We start from the raw sequence: 11289 nt of genomic DNA, 5'->3' as shown, positions 1-11289 counted from the left end.
CAGGCGAGGAACAATCGGTCCAGATATTTGGTGGAGCTGAAATAATGTACCAAAATTGACTACGTGACGGAAAAGGGAGGGCAGTACTCCACATTAAGGATTCCCCGAGCTGATCTGTAGTGGTACTGCAGAGGGAAAGTATTGAGATCCACCTTACCTCCCGATTGGAGGGGCATGTGTGCAATTGTACAATTGGAAATTCAGTTCATGCTGGCATTTAAAAAGAAAGCGACAGTAAAGGAAGGGGGGTGAAGTAAAAGATCACTTTTGGGTACTTCGTTTGATGATCAGGTATATCTAGACTCTATAGGAGTCCCAAGAGTGGTACCTGAGGAGTTCAAGGCTCGTAACGGCTCACAGGGGTTTTTGAATCAGATCTCTTCTGATATGTAACAGTCAAAACAATGTGGACTGGATAAGTTCCATTTTCTATAATCAGCAAAGGTTCACCAATCAAACTAGAAATGCAATTAAAGGTATAGCCGAACAACTTGATGCAACCAGCAGAATGGCATGGGAGAATAGAATATCCAGAGGTATGACCCTCGCAGAAAAAAAGGGAATATGTGCAATGTACGGAGGGAGCTGTTGTGCCTTTATTCCAAATAACAGAGCCCCAGATGGGTCTATTATTGACCCCTGCAAGCTCAAACAACACTTGCCAACGAACTAGCTGAAAATGAAGGAGTCAGCTCATCATTCACCGGGTGGCTAGAATTGTGGTTGGAAAGTGGAGGGTGTGGCGGTTTCAGTCCTTACTTCCTTGATCGTAGTGGTGGGACTACGAATCGCAATAGGATGCTGTATCATACTTTGCGAACGGGGGTTAATCCAAAGGTCGATTAAAACAGCTTTGACCACACAAATGCTCGAATGATAAATTGGGGGGAATGGCTCTACCTGTTAAACAATGAGACAGCAAGTGACCTCGGAAAATAAATGAAATTTCCGAACATTTGCTGGCGAATTTGCAAACGACATATACGCAGAAGATAACAAATGATTATTAAAGAAAAAGTGAAAATTGTGGGAAATAGGCAAACCAGTGTTACGTCTGCAACCATAATTGCTTGTCAACATCGGTATATAACTGCTTCAGCCAATTAATAATTACTTATTCAATAAAATAAACTAACACTGGAATGAAAACTATGTGGAAGGAACACAGTTTCGTTTCATTAGTTTACATGTGCACACAGGAATGAAATGTGCCTGCAAACAATGGAAGATGTTGCAGAAAAAGAACATCAAGATATGCCAAACACAGCACATTTCCCTCCTGTCAGCACTAAAGCAAGCCAATCACTTACAAATTAGGGATGGGATAAATACGGGTGAGGGTCGCCCAGCTTCGAGTAGGTAGAGAAGTAAATAAGGGTGGAGCGCAGCTAGGCAGGGGCAGAACACAATTAGGAATATTGCTAATTTTGAAGGCCAATGAGGTAAATGGGGAAGTACCAAGAATTAAACTTTAAAAATTATGGAGTAATTTGTGGAACGTGGTGCGGACTTGTTAGCACTCGACCATGCAAGAACGTTTCAATAATATTCGCTGCTTCAGAATTTGACTCAGAGTGAAACTTATCAAATTGTGAGCTTTGTTTCTCACACAGGGGACAGATGCTGCTGGAAGGACAGAGGTGATGAAAGATGGGGAGGGGGATTGCATTTTTCATGAGGGCGAGTATTCAAGCAGTAGTCGAGATTGAATAACTGAAGGATCATCCACTGAGGCTTTGTGGATAGAGCGAAGCACCAAGCAAGGGATAGTGACGGTATACTATAAGCCCCCAAATAGTCAATTCGAAGAACAAATATACAGGGAGACTAGGGAGACTTTCAGGAGCAATAGGTTGTCATTGGAGGGGATTTAATTTTCCCACCATAGACTGGGAATGCCAGAGCATGAAGGGCTTAGATAGGTTGGAATTTGTTAAGTACGTTCAGAAAGATTTCCTCAAGCATTATACAGAGTATCCTACCACAGAAGGGACAAAACTCGATTTACTCTTTGGAAATAAGGCAGGGCAGGCGACTGAAGTGACAGTGGGGGAGCACTTTGTGGTCAGACAAGTAACCATACATCTATTAAATTTATAATAGTTATGGAGAGGGACAAAACTGGTCCACAGACTCAAGACCTAAACTGGGCCAAGGAATTGGACAGGTGCTTTTAGGGCTTGATTTGAATAGGTTGTTTTCAGGTAAAAGGACATTTGGCAAGTTGGAGGCCTTTAAAATTGACACAACTGGAAATCAAGCTCTATCCGTTCCTGTGAGAGTGAAGGGCGTTGGTGGCAAGAACAAGGAACCTTGGATAACAAGAGATGCGCAAAAAAAAGTGTGGTTCACGTACAGACAGCTGGGATCAAAGGAATCCCTGAAGGGATACAGGGAACACAGGAGGTTACTTTAGAAGGAAATCAGCAAGGCGAAAAGGGAGCATGAGGTAGCTTTGACTGAGAATATTAGAGTGATCCAAAGAGGTACTTTAAGTATATTAAATGAAAACTAATAACTAGAGAGAGAATAATGCTCCCCCCCTCCCCCCATCACCCCGCCAGACCAAAGGGGACAAGTATTGCAGAACAACAGCAGAGGGAGAGAGATTCTCAAAGAATATTTCTCCTCTATGTTTCCCGTGGAGAAAGACATGAAATTTTGTGAAAGTGGGGAAGTTAGTGGTGATATCTTGGGGTCAGTCCATATCACAGTCCAGGTGGTGTTGGATGTCTTAAAATGTATGAAGGTTTATAAAAATACTTGTACTGACCAGTTATATCCAGGAATACTGCAACAGTCTAGAGAAGAAATTGAGGGGACTCTGGCTGACAGTTTTGCATCATCTTTAGCCACAGGCAGAAGACTGGAGGATAGCGAATGTTGTGGACATATTCAAGATATTCAAGAACGGCTGCAAAGAAAAGCCTGTAAGCTTAACATCTGTGGTGGGTCAGTTACCTGAGAAGATTCTGAGGGATAAGATATGCATGCATTTTGGAAAAACAGCGTTTGATTAAAAGTAGACAGCATGGCTTTCTGAGTAGGAAATGAGGCCCCACAACTATGTTACGTGTTGACAAGGGCAGAGTAATAAACGTAGTCAATATGGATGTTAATAAACTCGAAAGATTGTAGACCAAATTTACAAGGATGCTGCCTTTCCTCATTGGGAGAGTTTGAACAAGCTCGACTTTTCTCATCCTCAGTTAAAAGACTGAGGGGGGGCTTTTAGATGTGTATAAGATCATGAGAGGCACAGGGTGAATGCACTCAATCTTTTTTCCGAGGGTTGGGGAATCGACGATTGGAGGGCTCCAGTTTAAGGTTAGAGAGAAAGAATAAAAGGGAACCGGAGGGTCAACATTTTTTACGCAGAGAGTGGTATGCGAATGGAATGAGCTGCCAGTGGAAGTGGTTGAAACGGGTACATTTACACGATGTAAAAGGCATTTAGACATGGACAGGAAAGATTGGAAGGACATGCAGAAATGGAGTTAGCTTGGACAGCCATTTTGGTGAGCACATATTAGTTTGGACGAAAGGGCTTGTCTCCGTGCTGTAGGACTCTCTGACTCTGTGAATGAGCTTCAGGAGCTGAGATTGCCTCCTGCACCCATCATCCACAAGGGAGCGCGCAAACTCTGTGTGGATTTCAGATCTGGGGCCAGTGTGTGAGCGTGTGTCAGGTGAGGAGGGAAGGGAAGGACAGGCGAAGCAGTTTGGCTTCAACTACGGTACTACAGCATTCTCTTTCACTAGCTAACACCACGTACCCTCCCAATGCATGCATTCGTCAGATCCATTTGAAAGAATACCAATTTAAGTAGTAATCTGACATTCATTATGCAGGAAAGACCGACTCCAGTGGTCGCTGAGCAGACAGAGAGGCTGAGTTGGCAACATTTCAAGTAGCTGACTGATACCCCATCACTGTTTAGGGATAGGTAGTGATGGGCACCTATTGCTGGCCTTGCCAGTGACACCCCCATTCAAACATTTTCAAAAATCTTTCTTCTGACACACTCCCTGTGTCAACCAAAAACAAATTCATCACACTGTGAGCTTTGTAACTTGAATATGTGTTTTATCTGGTCAAAGTTAAAAATCACACAACACCAGGTTACAGTCCAACAGGTGTATTTGGAAGAACTGGTTTTCCGAACGCTCTTCCTTCATCAGATGGTTTATCTGGTCATCTCTTTCTGAACCTGACCAGCTTCCGCTGCCTCACTGTATATGGAGATTCTCACTGACTGACCCTGGTCTCCTTTGTCCCTCGGGAACAGGAATCCTGCAATCTTTGTCGGGACAATCAATATAGAGTCATAGAGTTTACAGCATGGTAACAGACCTGTTGATCCAACCCGTCCATGCCGACCAGATATGCCAACCCAATTTTGTCCCACCTGCAACACCCGACTCAGATCCCTCCAAAACCTTGCTATTCATTTGAAACATTCAGCAAGTATTGCATGGCAACACAGGTCACTTTCTTAAACAAAAACAAACTTTATTGCGCAAAGGACAAGTTTAACAAAGCATCCTAATTTAACACAATCCTAATATCTCTGTGATGTTTGGAAATCAATTTCACTTTAACTGGCCAAGACGTATATCTCGTGATGTCCTGTAAGGTCATTCACTTACTAAAGGGATCAGGCCAAACGTATGCCATAGCCCACTGGAATTTACACCGATTCCTCCCCAGTTTCCCTTTGTTATAACTGTGATTTCTAGAATTTTCTATCTGAAAATGGCCCAGCGTCTGTGTTTTTTAGATTTAGATTAAATTACAGTGTGGAAACAGGCCCTTCGGCCCAACAAGTCCACACCGACCCGCCGAAGCGCAACCCACCCATACCCCTACATTTACCCCTTAAATGACACTACGGGCAATTTAGCATGGCCAATTCACCTGACCTGCACAACTTTGGACTGTGGGAGGAAACCGGAAACCCACGCAGACACGGGGAGAATGTGCAAACTCCACACAGTCAGTCGCCAGAGGCGGGAATTGAACCCGGGTCTCTGGTGCTGTGAGGCAGCAGTGCTAACCACTGTGCCACCGTGCCGCCTACGGTTGAGCTGGAGTCATTAAATTAGAATAATGTGAGGGGGGAAATGAGGAAACTTGTGAAATCCACATTGCTCCGGAGTGGTTGCAGGGTCCCATGGCTGAAGATGAGCGATTCTTCCTCAAGCTGTAGGCGGAAGGGTTTTGTGATGGAGCTGGCCCAGGACCTGCACGTGCTTGGCAGAGTGGGAGGGTGGATTTGACGTGTTCAACGATGGGGCGGAAGGGTTGGCTGATGCAGTTGTGCCAGAAACGATCCACAAGTTGGCGTCCTGTCTCCGAGGTATAGGAGACCTTATCGGGTGCAACAGATACAATAGGTGACATTGGCTGGGGTACAGGTAAATTTCTGTCGAATGTGGAAGTATCGTTGGGGGACTTGGACGGAGGTGGGCGGAGGTGTGGGTGAAGGTTTATGCATTTCCATCGGTGATAATGGAAGGTGTCAGGAGAGGGTGGGGGGCCGTGCATCTGACCTGGGAGTCGCAGAGGGAATGGCCCGTCTGGAATGCTGTAAGAGGTGTGGAGAGGAATATGTCTCTTGTGGTGGGGTCAGTTTGTCAGTGACAGAATTGTCGGAAGATGATACAGCGTACAGGGAGGTTGGTCGGGTGAAAGCTGAGTACCGGTGCGGGGGCGCGTGGCTCCGTGCTTGTTGCATTGGGAGGGTTGGGGTTAGAGGGCAGAGATGCAGGGCGTGCATGAAATGCATTGGAGGGCATCGTAAACCACATGGGCGAGGAAATTCCGATCTTTGAAAAAGGAGGCCATCTGCAATTTACATAATTAATGGATAAATGCAAACCATTTTGGAAAATGTTTTTCTAATAACGTTTTCAGCTGAGCTGGCAACTCAGAATATAAGTCTTTCATGGCTGTCTGGGACATCTGGAATGACTTTAGTGAAAATATAAGTGTTTTGGAATTGATCGTCTCTATTTTCACTCGTGGTAATCACATTAGAACAAATTGGTGTCTCAGAAGCTTCTGTCTTTGGGCAACATTCCCTGGGGAAACACCAGCCACTTTTCCCAACACTGATTCACCCCTTGATCCCCAGAACTTTTACTTTAAAAGTTCCACCCTTTGACCGTGACAACATACCAGTTCTACTGACTCGGTTACAGCGTTGGCATCATCTTTTTACCACCTTGTGGGGCGAGCTTTGAGCGTTTAGACAGGAATGAAGATGACAATTCGATTGATCACAATCTTCTCACGGCTGAATAGCTTTACTGTTCCTCTTTCATATCGCCAATGTCTGACATCTTACTGCCAACACAAGACCTAATGCATTTAACCGACAGCCTTACTGGAGATTGCATCCTCCAGCTCCGAGCTCAGCAAGCCTTCCGGTTTCATTTCCCTTCAGCGATTCCAAATGACCTGCCATCTTTACAAAGTCCCAGGTATCTTCTGGGCGAAGCGCCCATCTCAATTAAACAAAACAACAGCAGAACATGACCGCCTCTATGCCAACGTGGCACGTTATTGGAGAAAATAATCTGAAGGACACGGCTGGGGAGAATTTTGCTCAGTTCATTGAATGCCAGATAACAGTTTAGCCAAGCATTGCGACCTTGCAATCTTGCCGGATAATTGAGGTTGCTTTTCAGACTAAATAACTTCTACCTTCCGAACCTTTCTTCATTCAGTGCTTCGTATGGCATTTGAAGCATCCACCTCACTGGAAGCAAAGTGGTGAGGGTGGCCACTCTAGCAGAAGGAAACTCTCTGAGCTGCCCACTTCACCCACTGTCAGGATCAACATGGTTCAGTCCTAAACATGATGAGCTGCAGCGCCAGCAGTTGAACACACTCCTGGAGTCACCGGTGATCCCGCTGGTGTTTCTGCAAACTGGATACTCAAGTGAATCCCTTCCGCCGCCGAGAGCATGCGGGCGGCCTCTCTCAAGTGTGAACTCGCTGGTGTCTCTCCAGATCGGAGAATGGAGAGAACTTCTTCCCGCACTGAGAGCAGGTGAACGGCCTCTCCCGGGTGTGAATTTGGAGATGTGTCTGCAGGTCGGATAACTGAATGTATCCCTCCCCGCACTGAGAGCAGATGAACAGCCTCTCCCCATTGTGAAGCTGTTGGTGAATAACCAAGCAAGACGGCTGAATAATTCCTTTACCACCCTCAGAGCAACACTACGGCCTCTCCGCAGTGTGAACTCGCTTGTGTCTCAGCACGTTGGCTGACCTGATGAATTCCTTCCCACAATCAGAGCAGGGGAATACCCACTTGCTTGCGCGCCAAGGGGGTGGATGCATCAGTCAGTCTCTTCCCACGGTCAGAGGTGCATAGCCTCTGCACAGCGTGAAATTTCTGGTGTGTCACAAAGTTGGAGTGAACACTGAATCCTTTCTCACACACAAAACAGGTGAATGGCCTCTCCCCCGTGTGTCTGCGCTCATAAATCTCAAGAGCAGATGAGTAATAGATTCCTTCCCATAATGCCTATATTTCCAGGGTTTAACAATGCAGAAACTGCTCGCATTCCCTGTCCAGGTTTAACAATCAGTGGAAGCCTCGTCCAAACATAGAACATATGAATGGTCTCTCTCGGTTGCGAATGGTGCAATTTTCTTCTTAGGCTGATTTCAGCTTTTCTCACTGTCGGTGCACTGAAACACTCTCACATGGCGTGTATATATCATGATGTTTTGTTTGAAATTCCTTAAAGCAGACAGAACAGAGAAAAAATTCTCTCTCCACGGTGAATCATGCACTACGTTCTGTTCCTGACAAATCCATTGATTTCAGATCTTGACATGATGTTAATTTTAGAATTCTTTCTCCAAATCCATCCTTTCTATTATCCTTAAAAATTTGACAAAAAGTCATCAATACCTCAGTGCAAGATGCACATTCATGAGAATTAGTACATATCTATTTGCTTTAAGTGCACACGGCATGGGGCGAACGGCCTCCTTTATACTGCATGGTCGAATCCATGTTTTAGAGTCGTTCAGATGTACATCATGAAAATAAACCTTTCGTTCCCACTCATCCATGCTGACCTGATATTCGAACTGAATCGAGTCGCATTTGCCTGCACCGGCCAATGTCCCTGTCGACCTTTCCTATTCATGTCCACCTCCAGATGCCTTTTAAACGCTGCAACTGTACCAGGGTCCACCACTTTCTGTGGCAGTTCATTCCATATGCACACCACCGTCTGTGTGAAAAAGTTGCCCCTTCGGTTACATTTATATTTTTCCCCTCTCAGCCTAAAGCTATGCCCTCTATTTCTGGACTCCCTCTCCCCACCTCTTGTCTATCCTCTCTATGCCTCCTGTGATTTTATAAACCATGACAAGTTCACCACTCAGCCTTCGAATTTCCAGGAAAAAAAAAGCCGCAACCTGTTCATCCTCTCCCTATTGCTCAAACACTCCGACCTTGGCACATCCTTGCTAATCTTTTCTGAAACCTTTAAATTTTCACAACATCTTTCCGATTGGAAGATGACAAAAATTACTTGCAATATTCCGAACCTTGCCGAACCAATATCCTGTGCAGCCACAACATGACCTCTCAACTCCAACACTCAATGCTTTGACCAATAAAGGAAAGCCCTTTTCACTATCCTGTCGACCTGCGTCTCGACTTATTCGGAGCTATGAACCTGCACTCCAAGGTCTCTTTGTTCAGCCACACTCCCTCGGACCTTACCATTAAGTGTATCTTGCTCTGATATGTTTTCCCAAAAGGCAACACCTCGCATTTAAATTCAATTTGTCACTCCTCAACACATTGGCCCGGCTCAACAAGATCCTGTTGTACTCTCAGGTAATCTTTTTCGCTGTCCACTACACCTCCAATTTGGATGTTAGCTGCACACTTACTAATTAGAACTCTCATATTCACATCCAAATAATTTGTATAATCATGAAAAGTACTTGTGCCTGCACTGATCCTTGTGTCACTCCACTGGTCACGAGATCTCCAGTCTGTAAAGCAGCCTTCAAACACCACCCCCTTCGAACCAGTTCTGTATCCAAATGACTAGTTCTCCTTGTATGCCATGAGGTCTAACCTTGCTAACCAATCTCCCAAGGGGAACCTTGTCGAATGGCTTACTGAAGTCCATACAGATCACGTCCAATGCACTGCGACATCAATCCTCTTTGTTAATTCTTCAAAAACCTCAATTATATTTGTGAGACATGATTTTCCACGCACAAACCTCTGCTAACTATCCATAACCAGTCCTTGCTTTTCCAATACATGTAAATCATGTGTCAACCACTCTTGCCAAACTCACTGGTCTAAGGTTCCCTGGCTTTTCCCCACCACCTTGCTTAAACAGTGGCACCATGTTAGCAAACCTCTGGTCTTCCAGCACCTCACCTGTGACTGTCGACTATACAAATGTCTCAGCAAGGGGCTCCGCAATCACTTCCCTGGCTTCTCAGATTTCCCGGGGACACCTAATCAGTTCCTGGTGATCTATCCACCTTTATGCATTTCAAGACATCCAGGACCTCCTCTTCTGTAATATGGACATCTTTCAAGATTGTACCATCTATTTCCCCACATTCTATATCTTCCATGCGTTTCATGTCTCCCCATCTCTTTCGGCTCCAAACGAAGACTGCCTTGCTGATCTTTGAAGGGCCATATTCTCTCCACAGTTACCCTTTTGACCTAAATGTGTTTATTAAAACCTTCTGGATTATCCTTAATCCTATTTTCCAAAGCTATTTCTCTCGTCATTGACAATTCCCTGTACCTACCTCCTTTTCCTTTCACCCTAATAGGAATATACTGCCACTGGACTCTCGATATCTCATTTCTGAAGGCTTCCCATTTTCCAGCTGTCCCCTTTACCTGCGAACATCTACGACCCCCCACCCCACCTCCCAAACGACTTTTGAAAGTCCTTGCCTAACACCGTCAAAATTGCCCTTCCTCCAATTTACGCCTTCAGCTTTCAGATCCTGTCTGCCTTTTTCATTAACTACTTTAAAACTAATTGGAATTATGGTCGCTGGCCTCAAAGTGCTACCCCAATGACACCTCAGTCATGTTCTGCCTAATTTCTCTAGAATAGGTCAGGTTTTGCTCCTTGTCTCGTACGAACAGCCACATACTGAATCAGAAGGATTTCTTGTACACACGGAACAAATTCCTCTCCATCAGAACCCTTAACACTGTCGCAGTGCCAGTCTATGTTTGCAAAGTTAAATTTCCCTACCATAACCATCCTATTATTCTTACAGAAAAGTGATTTTTCGTTCCAAATTTGTTTCTGAATTTCCCGCTCACTATTAGCAGGTCTATATTGCAATCCCAATAAGGTGATCATCCCTTTCTTAGTTCTCAGTTCCACCGAAATAATGCCCCTGGATGTATTCCGTGAGTATCCTAAGTGCAGCAAGTAATGCTATTCCTTATAAACATTGCTACACTTCCCACCCCTCGCCACCCCACACCTGTCTAGACCCCCTTCCCATCCTTCTTACAGCATTTCTATCCTGGAATATCAAGCTGACCGTCCTGTACACCCCCGAGCCTCTTTTCTGTGATGGATATGCTATCCCAGTGCTATATTCCTCATCATGTGCTGATTTCATCTTCCTTCTCATTTAGGCCTCTTGCATTGAAGTAATTACAGTTTAATTTATCTGTCCTAAATTGTTCTCTGTTTGAATCCTTCCTGCTCTGATTGTTTGATTTGCTTCCTTTCTCAATTACACCAGTCTTAGATTGATATCTTTCCTCACTATCTCCCTAGGTCCCCCCAAGCCGCCCCCATTCAAGTCCTTAAAGGAGTGGGAAGGGGAGTTGAAGTGTTCAGCTACAAATCTTTCAGCCACGACCTGAAGCAGACTCGCGACCACAGCCACATCATCTTCCTCAGTGCCTGCCTACTGATATCGCATGGACTCCTGAAAACACACAGTGGCTGGACATTTCAATTCCCCCTCCCACTCCGCCAAGGACCTGCAGATCTTGGGCCTCCTCCACTGCCAAACCCGAACCACCCGACGACAAGAGCAATAACGCCTCATCTTCCGCCTTGGGATCCTGCAACCACACGGACTTAATGCGGATTTCACCAGTTTCCCCCTCCCCCACGTTACTTTTTTTCCCAAGCTTCCAACTCGGCACTGCCCTCTGGACCTGCCCATCGTCTTTCCCATCTATCCACTCCAACCTCCTCTCCAACCGATCACCTTCTCCCCCACCTTCATCTACCTCT

Source organism: Chiloscyllium punctatum, chromosome 51 (genome assembly GCF_047496795.1).
Source record: "Chiloscyllium punctatum isolate Juve2018m chromosome 51, sChiPun1.3, whole genome shotgun sequence".
Lineage (NCBI taxonomy): Eukaryota > Metazoa > Chordata > Chondrichthyes > Orectolobiformes > Hemiscylliidae > Chiloscyllium > Chiloscyllium punctatum.
Note: the sequence above shows the minus strand (reverse complement) of the source record.